Below are 13,837 nucleotides of genomic sequence, written 5' to 3'. Positions count from 1 at the left end.
TCTTGTTTTTTCGACGATCCAACAAATGTTGGCAATTTGATCTCTGGTCCTTCTGCCTTTTCTGAATCCAGCTTGAACATCTGGACCTACTGTTGAAGCCTGGCTTGGAGAATTTTGAGCATTACTTCACTAGCGTGTGAGATGAGTGCAATTGTGCGGTAGTTTGAGCATTCTTTGGCATTGCCTTTCTTTGGGATTGGAATGAAAACTGACCTTTGCTAGTTCTGTGGCCACTGCTGGGTTTTCCAAATTTGCTGGCATATTGAGTGCAGCACTTTCACAGCATCATCTTTTAGGATTTGAGATAGCTCAACTGGAATTCCATCACCTCCACTAGCTTTGTTCATAGTGATGCTTCCTAAGGCCCACTTGACTTCACTTTCCAGGATGTCTGGCTCTAGGTGAGTGGTCACACCATCATGGTTATATGGGTCATTCAGATCTTTTTTGTATAGTTCTTCTATATATTATTGACACCTCCTCTTAATATCTTCTGCTTAGGTCCATACCATTTCTGTCCTTTATTATGCTCATCTTTGCATGAAATGTTCATTTTACAGTCAATATACAGTCCATTGATATACAACAAAGGCTCCATAGCAATTAGAAAAGTTTAAGAACAATGATATTTACAGTATCATAGTAGAAATCGAATGGTTGTTGCCCATAGGGGTGGGGCTTAACTGGAAGGGAATTTTCTGATGTGGATGGCCATGTTCTATATCTTGATTGGGCAGGTGGTGACATAAGTGTATATATTTATCAAATTTTATAAAACTGTATACTTGAGATCTGTGAGTGAAGTGAAGTGAAAGTCACCCAGTCATGTCTGCCTCTTTGAGACCCTGTGGACTATACATATACAGTCAATGGAATTCTCCAGGTCAGAATACTGGAGTGGGCTGCCATGCCCTCCTCCAGGGGATCTTCTTAACCTAGGGATCAATCCCAGGTCTCCTGCATTGCAGGCGAATTCTTTACCAGCTGACCCACCAGAGAAGCCCTGTGATTTTCATTAAATTTTACTAATTCTAAAAAGTTGTAGAGTGTACATATTTGTTATTTTTGTTCAGTTGCTAAGTCATATCCAGATCTTTGCTACAGCATGCCAGGCTTCCTTATCTTCCACTGTCTCCCAGAGTTTGCTCAAATTCATGTCCATTGAGTCAGTGATACTGCCTAACCATCTCATCTTCTCCTGCCCCCTTCTCCTTTTGCCTTCAATTTTTTCCAGCATCAGAATCACACACACACACACACACACACACATATAATATATTCAAAGTGATATTATTTATATAAAAATGTAAAGCACTTAAAGAAAAGTATATATTGTTTGTGGAACTATTCAAAGAGCCTACATAGATGGAAGAATAATTATGCACCAACCTGAGGACAAAGGTTTCATCAGCAGAGAGAAAGAGAAGTACAATGGAGTGAGGAACAGGAGTAGGAAGCAGGAGCAGGTGCAGGAACAGCACACTGTGTCTGCAATGTTTTTCTTTCTTTAGGCAAAGTACTCTCATCTGTTAAATCTTACTGGTGGGTTCATGGGAATATGTTATATTACTTGCTGTTCTCCATATTTGAAATTTTTCATTCTTAGCTTTTAAATTTTAAGAAAAGAAAGAAAAAAACTTGAATAGAAAATTCTGAGTGAAGCACTGCTTCCTCTACTTTTACTTCACTGTAAAGTCTGACACAGAATAGAATGTTTTCTGATCTCTGAGTGAGCCCAGGAGACTTTTGCAGGAGAGCGTATCAAAGCGTGGAAAGCCTAATGAGATACCAAGCACATCAGGTCAGACTAAGTCTCATTCTTCTGAAACTTTGGCAACATTCAAAAGTATTGTGATTTAACATTCCACAAACTTCAATATAAAGATTTTAGCTTCAAAGTCTAAAAGCAATTTAAGCTTAAGAAAATATCTAAACCTGAAGACAATCAAAGAAGAAATATCTGAGTATATCTAATAAAATTATTCCAGCTGCTACGGGTTTTAAGAATCCACATTTTATACCTGCTCATAGGGTTATATATTATCATTTCCATGTAGTTTGAAAATATCTCTAAAAAGCTTAAAACACCATATGAGGCAAAATTAGAATGAGATTCCATTCTTCCTTCCTTTGTTACTTCTTTCTTTCCTTCATCCTCTTTCCTTTTTATTTTTAAATAATTACAAACTTAAAGAAAAATTATAAGTAGAGAACAAAGACTCTTCTTTTTCTGAACGATCTAAGACTGAGTTGCTGACATGATGTTCTATCACCCCCTTAAATACTTAATGTGCTTTTGTCACAAATAAGGATATTCTCCTTCTTTTATCCCAAAGCAGCCACCAAATCCAGAAAATTAACTTCAAATCGTTCATGCCTCCAAGTCTCCAGACCCCATTCAAGTTTTGCCATTTATCCCAGCAGTATCTTGTATAGAAAAAGGAGCCTCTGAATCGTGGCTTGCCCTGGTCATTATATCTCTTTCCTTGTCCGTCCAGCAGTTTCTCAGTCTTTCCTTGAGTTCCATGGTGTGGACAGGTTTGAAAATAACAAGACAGTTATATCGTAGACTGTTCTTCCATTTGGGTTTGTCTGATGGTTCCTGTGGTTAGATATAGGTTATGCATTTTTGGCAAGGAGTCTCACAGGTGTGGGCTTCCCTTGTGGCTCAGCTGGTAAAGAATCCGCCTGCAGTGCGGGAGACCTGGCTTCGATCCCAGGGTTGGGAAGATCCCGTGGAGAAGGGAAAGGCTATCCACTCCAGTATTCTGGCCTGGAGAATCCCATGGACTCCATAGTCCATGTGGGTTGCAGAGAGCCGGACACGACTGAGAGATTTCACTTTCACTCTTCTCACAGGTGTGTGTTCTCTCTGCAGCCCATCGGGGGTGAACAGTATTCCTTGGTTCTATTACTGTACCAACAATATTCGCCTGACCCCTTGATTCATTACTGCACTGATGTTCACTTTGATCCCTTGGTTCAGGAACTGTCAGCCAGACTTCTTCACTGTCTTACTCTTTTCTCCTATGTGACTTTGAGGGGAGGGACTTTGAATCTATGCAAATATCTCATTCTTCCACAAACTTTCTGTTTATTCATTGACTTATTCATATCTATATGAATTTGTGGTTTCCTGTCTGTGAGTTTCTGTCCATTGCTCTCAGTATCTATTTTTAACTAACTGTCCCTGAAAAGTCCCATTTCTAACATGGATCAGGAAGTAGGCCTTAGGTCAACCACTGTGGCCAGTGAGATGAATCAGTTATGAATGAAATGGTCCTACTCAGTTTCACATGACCAGAGCACAGACTTTTGGGTGGAAGGACTACCCAGTCTCATACCTGTGCTTGGTGCAGTGAAAAGCTTCTGAATGTCCAGGCGGTCGTAAGGACACATGGTTTGCAAGAGGCAGAAGACTTGGGGGAGGAGCAAAGCGGAAGGTCTGGGTTCATGTATTAGAAGAGCTGTCAGGCGGACCACAAGATAACTGTCCCCCGGACCAGAACCGGTGATGGACGCTGGCTCAGTACGTGGAGGGACTGTCTAACCATTTTAGACATAGGTAGCTGCCTTGCCCTGGATGTCTCATCAACTTGGCCACCCCATGATGGGGACATGAGCATTTGGGATCAATAAGACTCTCAAAAAATTATTTATTTTTGGCTGTGCTGGGTCTGTGCTGCTGCACGAGGACTTTCTCTGGTTGCAGTGCATGGGCTTCTCGTTGTGGTGGCTTCTCTTGGTGTGGACCATGGGTTCTAGGCGCATGGGCTTCAGTAGCTGTGGTGCACGGGCTTAGTTATCTTTCCAGACCAGGGATCAAACATGTGTCCTCTGCATTGGCAGGCCGACCCTTAAGCACTGGACCACCAGAGAAGCCCACAATAGGACTTTTAAAGATTCTTTCAAACTTGACACTCAGTGAGACCCTCCTGTCAAGCTCATTTACTTATTGTCTCTCAGATACAAATTCAACCTTTTCCCTCATCCTGTGAAAATGGGTATGATCCCTTTCAATATTTTTACTTTCTGGTTGGCATGGTGTTCAGCTTTGTGGGTGGAGGGGGCTCTAGGGAGCCCACAAGTGACAGGAGGAAGCATTTTGCTTTCTAGTTTGGGTATAGCCAGCAGCTTTCCCCAGCACCCTGGGTGTTTTTTTGTTTGGTTGGTTTTTTAAGCAGAAACCTCAGTGGGGTTTTTTTGGTACAAAACCTGGGTAACCTCTGATGAGCTATTTCTCCATGGACAGGGTTCTGGTAAGGCCTGGTAAGGCATTGCCATAGCCACATCTCTGCCACCAGAGAGCCCTAGCTGTGCCCTCTTCACTGAGGTCTCCGGTCCCAGCCCTGGGGTTGTGGCTGCTCCTATAGTTAATGTCTTTATATTAAAACCTGCCCAGTTCAGGTTGCCTGTGGCCTCTCTCTCCCATCTGGGCCCGGACCAATGCACCCACCTTGTTCCCCACGATGATGTCCCAGCTCAACCATTCAAAATCTATCGCCCCCCCCCAAGGATGCGTAGAGTTTTTACCTAAATCTGTGGACACTGCCTCAATCACACTTCACTTTATTTATGGAAAATGCACCAAGTTACTAATAGCCTCTTGAGGGTAAAGGGATGTGTCTTAATCACCGGCTTTAGCAGAATTGAGGGAAAGAAAGGAGGCGGGCACCGTAACCGTCTGGGAGCTTCTCAAACCACACTTCCCTCCCTGAAATTAAGTCCCATGTACGAGTGCTTAGTCACTAAGTCGTGTCCGACTCTTTGCAATCCCATGGACTGTAGCCCTCCAGGCTCCTCTATCCATCGGGTTTCCCGGTCAAGAATACTGGAGTGGGTTGCCATTTCTTTCTCCAGGGGATCTTCCCAACCCAGGGGTTGAACCGATGTCTCCTGCATTGGCAGGCGAATTCTTTACGCTGAGCCACCAGGGCAGCCCTGAGGTTAAGTCCCGCCTAAATTCAAATCCACTGCTGACTCTCAGCCATGACTGCGCATTGCTCCTTAGGACGCTGTGTCCTGCCACCCGCCCCCCCACAACAAGACCCTTTTGTGAGTCTCTGACCTGGATCCTATTTAGCAATGCTACAGAGATGAGATACGAAAGCATTTCCTAAACAAAACCCCACACCAATGGAACGACAGTGCTGGACAATTTTCCCAGAATGGCTGAAACAGGTTGAGATGAAATAATTAAAATATCACCAAAGAAAACACTTTCTTCTTCTGAAGTCCGTATTTTTTTCTGAGACACTTCCTTCTTGTTTTACCATATCAGATGCCCACAAGCCAAACTGTTCCTCTCCACAAGCCCAACATCTGAACACAAGCCTGGGGTGGGCGTGTGGTGGGGGCGGGCTCCCGTCTCCCACCCGCAGAGCCGGTTCCGCAGGCCTCCGAGCAGCCATGTTTCACGTATTCTCTCGAACACGCCCAGGGCTGAGGGGTTTCCTTTCCACCTGAGACTTGAAGCAGATGCGTCTCTATCTGTGCCTTAATGTATAGAACTGGGGGTTCTGTTCCAAGCAGCCGGGTCATTTTCCAGCTTCTCCTTGACTGAGGCCCTCAGGAATCTGTTTTCTCACTGTTCTGGTTCTTCCTCATTGGCTCCTCTGTCTTGGTCTTTCTGGCCTCAGGCAGAATTCTCTTTAAAGGATGGTGAGCGTACATGAGACACAAGGTCACCAGCGGCTGCCTTGGGGGTGGGAGGTACTCAGTGCCAAGATCTTTCCCTCAGTCCTCAGTGGAGCCAAGATCCAGCCCTCTGTGATGGGATCCTCACATCACCCTCCCCACCTGTTCTCCACCAGGAGGCTGACCTAATAGACACATCCACAGGCTCCACAGCAGATAGGAAGAGAGCTCCCCCTGCCCTCCCACCTTCACCTCGGGTGCCTCCAGATCCACCAACATCAGGCAACCCTGTGGACTATAGCCCACCAGGCTCCTCTGTCCATGGGATTCTCCAGGCAAGAATACTGGAGTGAGTTACCATTTCCTTCTCCAGGGGATCTTCCCAATCCAGGGGTTGAACCCATGTCACCTGCATTGGCAGGCAGAGTCTTTACTCTGAGCCACTGGAGAAGCCCTTACCCCTTCTACATGACGGTGGATCCAAAGTTGTGGGGCCTGGAACTGATGCGTTTGTGTTGCCCCTTTCAGAAAAAGAACTCAGAATTATGACTAAATACGCCTGGGCCACTCCAGACCACCAGGCACAGGAAAGGGGACAAGGGGGACTTGAAATCAGAATGGGAAGAGACATGCATTACCTACTGTCAGTTAAAATGTGTTCCTTCTACAAACGTCCCAAACAATGTTATACCATGAGCCTTGCCGGGGACCTGGGAAGGGAGGAGCCTGTGCAAGTGGCCAGCATGAAGTCCTGTGGACATCGCTGTGGCCGTGGGGGTCAGGAGGGGTCCCTTGGCTCTGAGGCCCTGTTACCCCACCCCTTCCAGTCCCCACACCCAGATCTTAGGACAGAGACACTTTGTAGACAAACACACCTCATGGCGTCATCACAATCGGTTTATATTTTCTAATTTTTTGACAATAGCAGATATTTACATTTTTTTCCAAATAAGAATCCTTACCCCCAGAGGAAAAAATGTTTGGGGGTCACCGAAGCCCATGGCAATCAGTACCACGCAAAGGATGGAACCGAGGAGGAAAAGACTGGAAGGGAATACACTGAAACTCTACATGGTGCTTTGTTTGGATGGTGCGCCCACGTTGGTATGTTCCCTTAGTTTTGATTTCGCTAATTTTCTCAGCTCTTCACCATGTAAAATAGAAATGAGTGAAATAAACTGTAGATGGATGACAGGCAGGTGGAAAGGGTCCTTTCTCTCTCCCCAAACTTTGTCCCTTCCTGCTGCCCTGAGACATGCCCATCAGGACACACGTTCTCAGTCGGAGACCGCTACCAGGGAGGTCTCCTCTGCTTCACATCTCATTCAGGGTTTCACAAAACACATTTACATCTTAAAAGATCATCACTGGGCTTTTCCAGTGGTACAGAGGTTAAGACTCGGCCTGCCTGCAAATGCAGGGGACACCGCTTCAATCCCTGCTCCGGGAAGATCCCATATGCTGCAGGGCAGCTAAGCCTGAGACCTGCAACTACCGAGTGCCCTTCTCTGTGCTCTGCAAGAAGAGAAGCCCCAGCAGAGAAGCCCGTGCCCAAAAACGGAAAGCAGGCCCTGCTGTCCACAAATGGAGAAAGTCTGCGAGCAGCAACGAAGATCCAGCATAGTCAATAAACAAATACAAATTTTTCATAAAAGATCGTCCCCACTTTGCTTTGAGAAATTTTGTCTCCCCCACAAAAATGTAAATGAATGAAATGTAAATGAATGAAAGTGCTGGATCGGAAACTCTGCAGAAGTTTCCACAGGAGACAGAAACCATGTTTCAATTACTAAAACGGGAGAAAAGGAAGAGAACTTGATGATAAGGAGCAAGGCTAGAGTCCAAAGTTGAGAAGGGAATGGCAACCCACTCCAGGATTCTCGTCTAGAGAATCCCACGGGCAGCGGAGCCTGGCGGGCTACAGTCCATGGGGTCACAAAGAGTTGGACATGACTGAGCGACTTAGCATACACACACAGAGTCCAAACAGGGGTACCTGAGTCTCACAGCAGGATGGGTGGGACCAGCGGCCAGACCAGAAACTGGGCCTCTGAGCCACGGCCATGGTCTGCCCGATGCCCCAGCGGGCTCCGAGGGGGTGGGACCCAGCCTCCTCCAGGTCCCAGCTGCAGGAGCCAGGGACCCAGGGGCTCAGGCGTCCAAGTTGGTAGAGGGCTTGGAGGCCTGGGCTAAAATATAAACCTGTGCTGGCTGACACTGGAAAGGAGAGGTCCTCTATATCAAACAGCCTCTAACACATTTTGTTGTTTAGAAATATTCCATATAGCCTTTCAGAAGCCATCCTTCTGTGGATTAGGTGGTGAGGGCAGGGAACGAGTGGACTGTTCCCACACAACCCGTGTTGGCTTTGTGGTCAGTTAGTGCGTGAATAGGGGTGGCAGCCTGACTTGGGGAGGGAGCTGACAGCTCAACCCCCTTGTGTCAGCGTAGACAGCCCACCCCGGGGCTGGGGACTCAGAGTTACACAGGGAAAAGCTCTCTGAGTTCCCCATAGGCAGGCCGGAGCGCACTTTCCTTCCTGCAAGCCCACCGCTGCACCTGCCAGCAGCCACCTTCAGCTCAAAGTCATGGTGAGGCTCCCCTGGTCGGGGGAGGGGCAGGGGCTCTGGCGCGTGAGAGGCCAGCCTCCCGAGGGGGCCTGGGCAAGGAGCCATGATGTTCCGAAGATGGCGTAGAAGCGGGCGCCAGTGAGGCAGCTGCTTGTCCTGCCAGCCAGGCCCCTCCAAGACCAGCCTGCAGGTGGGACGTGAGATGCAGAGGTGGGCAGCGCCCTGTGGAAGAGAGTGCCGAGGGCAGGTGCATCTGCAGTGTTGAGGGACCAGGAAGACCAAGGAGGGGACACCCATGGGGAAGAAGACTCTGCCTCCAGAGCAAGGTACAAGGGAGAGAATAAGATGCCAGGAGCAGGGGGCTCAGGGCTGATGCAAGGAATGGCTTTATTTTCACAGCAAAAGTATGATGCCAAGAATAAGTAGATCCTTACTGAGCCTTGACTCTTTACCAGAGACTTTGCATTTATCTCTGAACCCAGGTAACAGCCCTTCAGAAAGCATCAATACATCCATCTTGCAGATGGGGAAACTGAGGCTCAGAGAGGTGCCGTGCTTTGCGCCCAAAATCTTGCCCAGCTGTTCAGTCGTCTCTGGCCTGGGTTAGGGAGGCTGAGTCATTTGCTCCCAGAGAACCCGCCTCACCTGGAGCTGGTCTAGGGCTTTTGTCACCCTTTGCATAAGACTCTGGCCTGAAACAAAGCAAAGCAGTCCCCCAGGCTGGATTCCTCGAAAGGTAATGCCATCCATCAGCATGGATTTACTGCTCGTTGACATGAAGAATGTTGATTCACCAGTTGCATCTGCACCTCTGGAAACAGAGCTTGTCTCTAACCTGACTAGACGGGTCAGCTCACTGGCCTGGTAGACAACAGGGCCCCAGGGGGCCCACCCATTCCCGATGTCCCCTGCTGGGCCTCGTCTGGCAAAGCAGTGCTCCTGTTCAGGCATTCCAGCCCATTCTATCCCAGTCACAGACACCAGAAAGGATGTAACTGACTTTTCCCCTGCAGCTCCCACACTGCACAGCCTGCCTGCAGAAAGCTGGGCCTTCTGGTGACCACGGATATGGGAAAGGACAGGGTACAAAACGAGAATCCACAATGCTGAGCCAAAGCCCATGATTATCCACTGTCAAAGGTCAGTGAGTGTCCCCAGCAGACAGCACCCTGTCTGGTCAGATGTCCTCGCCAGCAGTCACACCACGAAGGTTATGTCAGGGACGAGAGTCCTGTGGAAATGTCCTCAGTCACAGTAGAGAAAGTTGTGATTTGCCAACACTACTCACCCATCAGCCCTCTGGAAATAAGTGAAGTGACTCATGGCTCCCCAGACCATTGTCTTCTACTAAGCACAAGACATCCTCTGTCGGCCCCTTCTCCTCCTGCCTTCAGACTTTCCCAGCATCAGGGCCTTTTCCAGTGAGCCGGCTCTTGCCATCAGGTGACCAAAGTATCGGAGCTTCAGCTTCAGCATCAGTCCTTCTAAAGAACATTCAGGGTTGATTTCCCCTAGGATGGACTGGTTTGATCTCCTTGCCATCCAAGGGGGATGGGGGCGAGAGAGGATGGGATGGTTAAATGGCACCACCGATTCAATGGACATGAACTTGGGCAAACGTTGGGAGATGGTGAGGGGCAGGGAAACCTGGCATGCTGCGGTCCATGGGGTCGCGAGGAGTCGGATACAACTTGGCGACTCAACAACAGCAACAAGCAGACATAATGTCCACCTTCAAAACGCACTCCCTGGGGACGTACCAGGCACACAGCCCAATCCTGTGGGCCTGTCACAGCGCTGCGGGCACACAGGTGGTGGCTCCCCCACTCTGGGTGCAGCGTGGGGTGGAGGGCCCTGCTCCAGTCTCTGGCACCAGCTGTCGCCATGTTCTCACGATCAGAACTACAGCCAAGGAAGGAGGATGTTGCCTGGATGAGCATCTTTGCTCCGTCATGGTTTAGTTAAAAACTGAGTCACTTGGAAACCTACTGGCAGCTTGCCTCCTGTGGGATCCAGACCCAACAGTTGGTAAAGATACCTCATGGAGAAGAGCCCTTGGGAGGAATGGGCCCTCCAGCATGCTATGTGTGGGGACCCCAAAGATGGAAGCCTTCTTCCCAGTGAGGAGGAACATGGGGTACCCAGAGTCACCTTCCAGGCAGGAGCAAGGGCAGATGGCACACCCAGAAGGGTGACTGAACAGGGACCCGTAAAGGATGATGGGCAGTTCACAGACACACCCAGAGATTGTGAAGCATGTTGGGGCCACAAAGGTGGAAGCACCCCCTTTCTGCAGCCCTTCAGGCCTGAAGGGTTGGGTCAGGAGTGAGGATGGAGCCTGGAGCTGGCAAAGCTAAAACAGAGGGGAGGGTTCTCCATGGAAGTCATGAGCTCAGACAAACCTCCCCCAGATGGACAGACAGAGACAGAAACACATCAACCTCTCAAAAGCATCTCAGTTCAATTTTATTGCAAAAGAGGAGAGTTTATCTCATTTCAGATCAACAGAGTTTGTGAAGATTGCCAAGGGTTCTTAGTAACTCGTTAAAGCTGTTTCACATTTCCTTCCAAGGTTGAACAAAGAAAATTAAGGTTTTCTATTAAATAACTCTAATTGGTGACCAAAAGCTGCTCAAGTTGAGTTTTAAGGCTAGCATATATATGCCCTTGCTGTCTGCCTTTAGGCAATATTTTCCAAAATGGTAATGCCGCCTCTTTAGATGCATTTTTTAAATGAGCTAGCTGGCAAGAAACTCATCTAGTAAATATAAGCCACAATTAAATAAATGCTGAACTGTGCTGATGTGAATTTTTATTGGCTGTTATGGCAGGAAAAAGCCAACATCTGCAAGCCTCCCCAGACAATGCTGTCCAGCCTCTCTCTGCCTGTGTCACACGGCGCTCCATTCCCAAGCAGAACCAGGGCTCCTGGCCAGAGGTTTACAGTGTCCTCTCTGCTTCCTCTTGCTGGATTGGTTTGCTCAAGAAACATGGGGCAGGAGACAGAGATGAAGGGTCAGGTCACGGACCTCCACACACAGTACCATACCCTCTGGGAGGAGTAACTAGGGAGATGATGAAGAATCTTCCTCTCTTGGTCTTGGTCCTGCTTGTTGTTCAGTGGCTCAGTCGTGTCTGACTCTTTGCGACCCCATGGACTGCAGCATGCCAGGCACCTCCATCCTACCCTATCCCCCAGAGCTTGCTCAAACTCATGTCCATTGAGTTGATGATGCCATCCAACATCTTATCCTCTGCTGTCCCCTTCTCCTCCTGCCTTCAATCTTTCCCAGAATCAGGGTCTTTTCCAATGAGTTGGCTCTTCGCATCAGGTGGCCAAAGTATTGGAGCTTCATCTTCAGTATTATTACTTTCAATGAATATTCAGAGTTGGTTTCCTTTAGGATGGACTGGTTTGATCTCCTTGTAGTCCAAAGGACCCTCAAGAGTCTTCCCCAGCACCACAGTTTGACAGCATCGATTCTTTGATCCTGCTTACAGGGAGAAAAAATACTCCCCATACTTCATAATAACAGGCCAGACTTATATGAGTTTTGGGGCTGATTTTGTCTCACTTTTGTGGTCCAGAAATTAGTTTGAACCACAAAAGTTAGTTTGAAGTAGACCTTCATGCAAGAGCCAGACAGAAGTAAATACAAATATCTCTGGAAGAGGTGCTTTCAACCCAGGCCTCAGAGAGTTCCCTGAGACAAGATCACTGATCATGAGCTCACAAATAAACTTAGAAGTGAAATCACAGAATACATGAGCAGACAAGGCATGAGAAAAGCTGAATGAGCATAGACAACAAACAGCAAATCCAAACCTGCTGACACAGTAATGGACTTGTTGGGGAGAAACAAGAAAATAGGAATGTAGCCCTTTTGCTGCCTCACATCTAGGATCATCCTCACCATCTTTCTAATTCCATATACATGCCTTAATATGCAGAACTGGTGTTTCTCTTTCTGATTTACTTCACTCTGTATAATAGGCTCCAGTTTCATCCCCCTCATTAGAACTGACTCAAATGTGTCCTTTTTCTAGCTGAGTAATATTCCATTGGGTATATGTACCACAACTTCCCTATCCATTCATCTTTCAATGGACATATCTAGGTTGCTCAGGATGGGGGGACACATGTGCACTCATGGCAGATTCATGCTGGTGTGTGACAAAAACCATCACAATGTTGTAAAGTAATTATCCTCCAATTAAAATAAATTAACTAATTAAAAAATAGGAATGTAAGAAAAGGGAGAAGTGGAAATGCGAATGAGAAATGAAAGGATAGGAAGGACCAACAGGAATGTGTAAGATGCCTGATAGAAATTCCGGGAGGAGAGACATAAGAGAAGGAGGATGACACAGTCATCAGGAAAGATGGTTCCACATTTTCCAGAATTGATGAAAGACACCAATTCATAGGTTCAGGAAACATGACAGTTCTCAAGCAGAATGCATGCAAAGAGTTCAACACCCAGATATATTATTTAAAATTTTAAGAGTACTAAACATGAAAAAAGATCTTAAAAGTAACCCCAGAGAAAAGACAGTATCACAAAAGAATGGCAATTAGACTGAAATCTGACTGTCCAGCTACGGTAATGAAAGTTGGAAATCAGTGGGATAATATCATTAACATGTTCAATCTAGAACTCTCGATCTAGAATTATAAGCCCAGGATAATTATCTATTAAGAATGAGTGCAAACCAGTGCTCTTGAACAACCCAGAGAGATAGTGGGGGGGGGGGGGTGTTCAAGATTGAGGGGATGCATGTATACCTGTGGCCTCTTCATGTTGATGTATGGCAAAAGCCATCACAATATTGAAAGCAATTATCCTCCAATTAAAAGAAAATAATTTTTTTAAAAGAATGAGTGCAAAATGAAATGCTTTTGTAGCCACATACCATAAATTTCACCTGTTTAAGTGCTTTCTCGTCTATTTATAGTTGTACATTCATCACCAGAATCCAGTTTCAGAACATTTGAGTGTATTACCTCAAGAGATACACTTCTTTTTTAAATTTAGGTTCTACGCAGCCATAAAAAAAAATGAAATTTTGCCATTTGCAGCAACATGGATGGACTTGGAGGGCATTATGATAAGTGAAATGAATCTGACAGAGAAAGACAAATTCTGTATGATATCACTTATAGATGGAATCTTAAAAATACAACAAGTTAGTGAATATAGCAAAAAAGAAGCAGACCCACAGTTATGGAGAGCAAGCTGGTGGTCACCAGAGGAAAGATAAAAGGGGAAGGGGCAATAGAGGGATAAAGAGTTATTATGCGACTATATGAAATCATGTGTGTGAAACTTTCGAAAATTGTAAAGCACTATAAAATTAAAATTATTTAATTTGAAAAATAAAAATTAATTCAAGTATTCATTCCCCAAGAAGTATTTGACAATAAAACATCAACCACAGATATATATATACTGTCAAAAATTCCTTTGGATTATCAAAAATTGAGTTTTTTCACCAACAAACCTTCCACAAAGTAACTTCTTTAAAAGTTCTAGATCTGGAAGAAATAAAATAATTTCAGGGGAAAAATGATCTGATTTTTATGAAGAAAGGACAAGCAAAGAAAATAATAAACTTGTGGGTAAATCTAA

This window comes from Bubalus kerabau, chromosome 6 (assembly GCF_029407905.1).
Source record: "Bubalus kerabau isolate K-KA32 ecotype Philippines breed swamp buffalo chromosome 6, PCC_UOA_SB_1v2, whole genome shotgun sequence".
NCBI lineage: Eukaryota > Metazoa > Chordata > Mammalia > Artiodactyla > Bovidae > Bubalus > Bubalus kerabau.
This window is presented reverse-complemented; position numbering follows the sequence as displayed.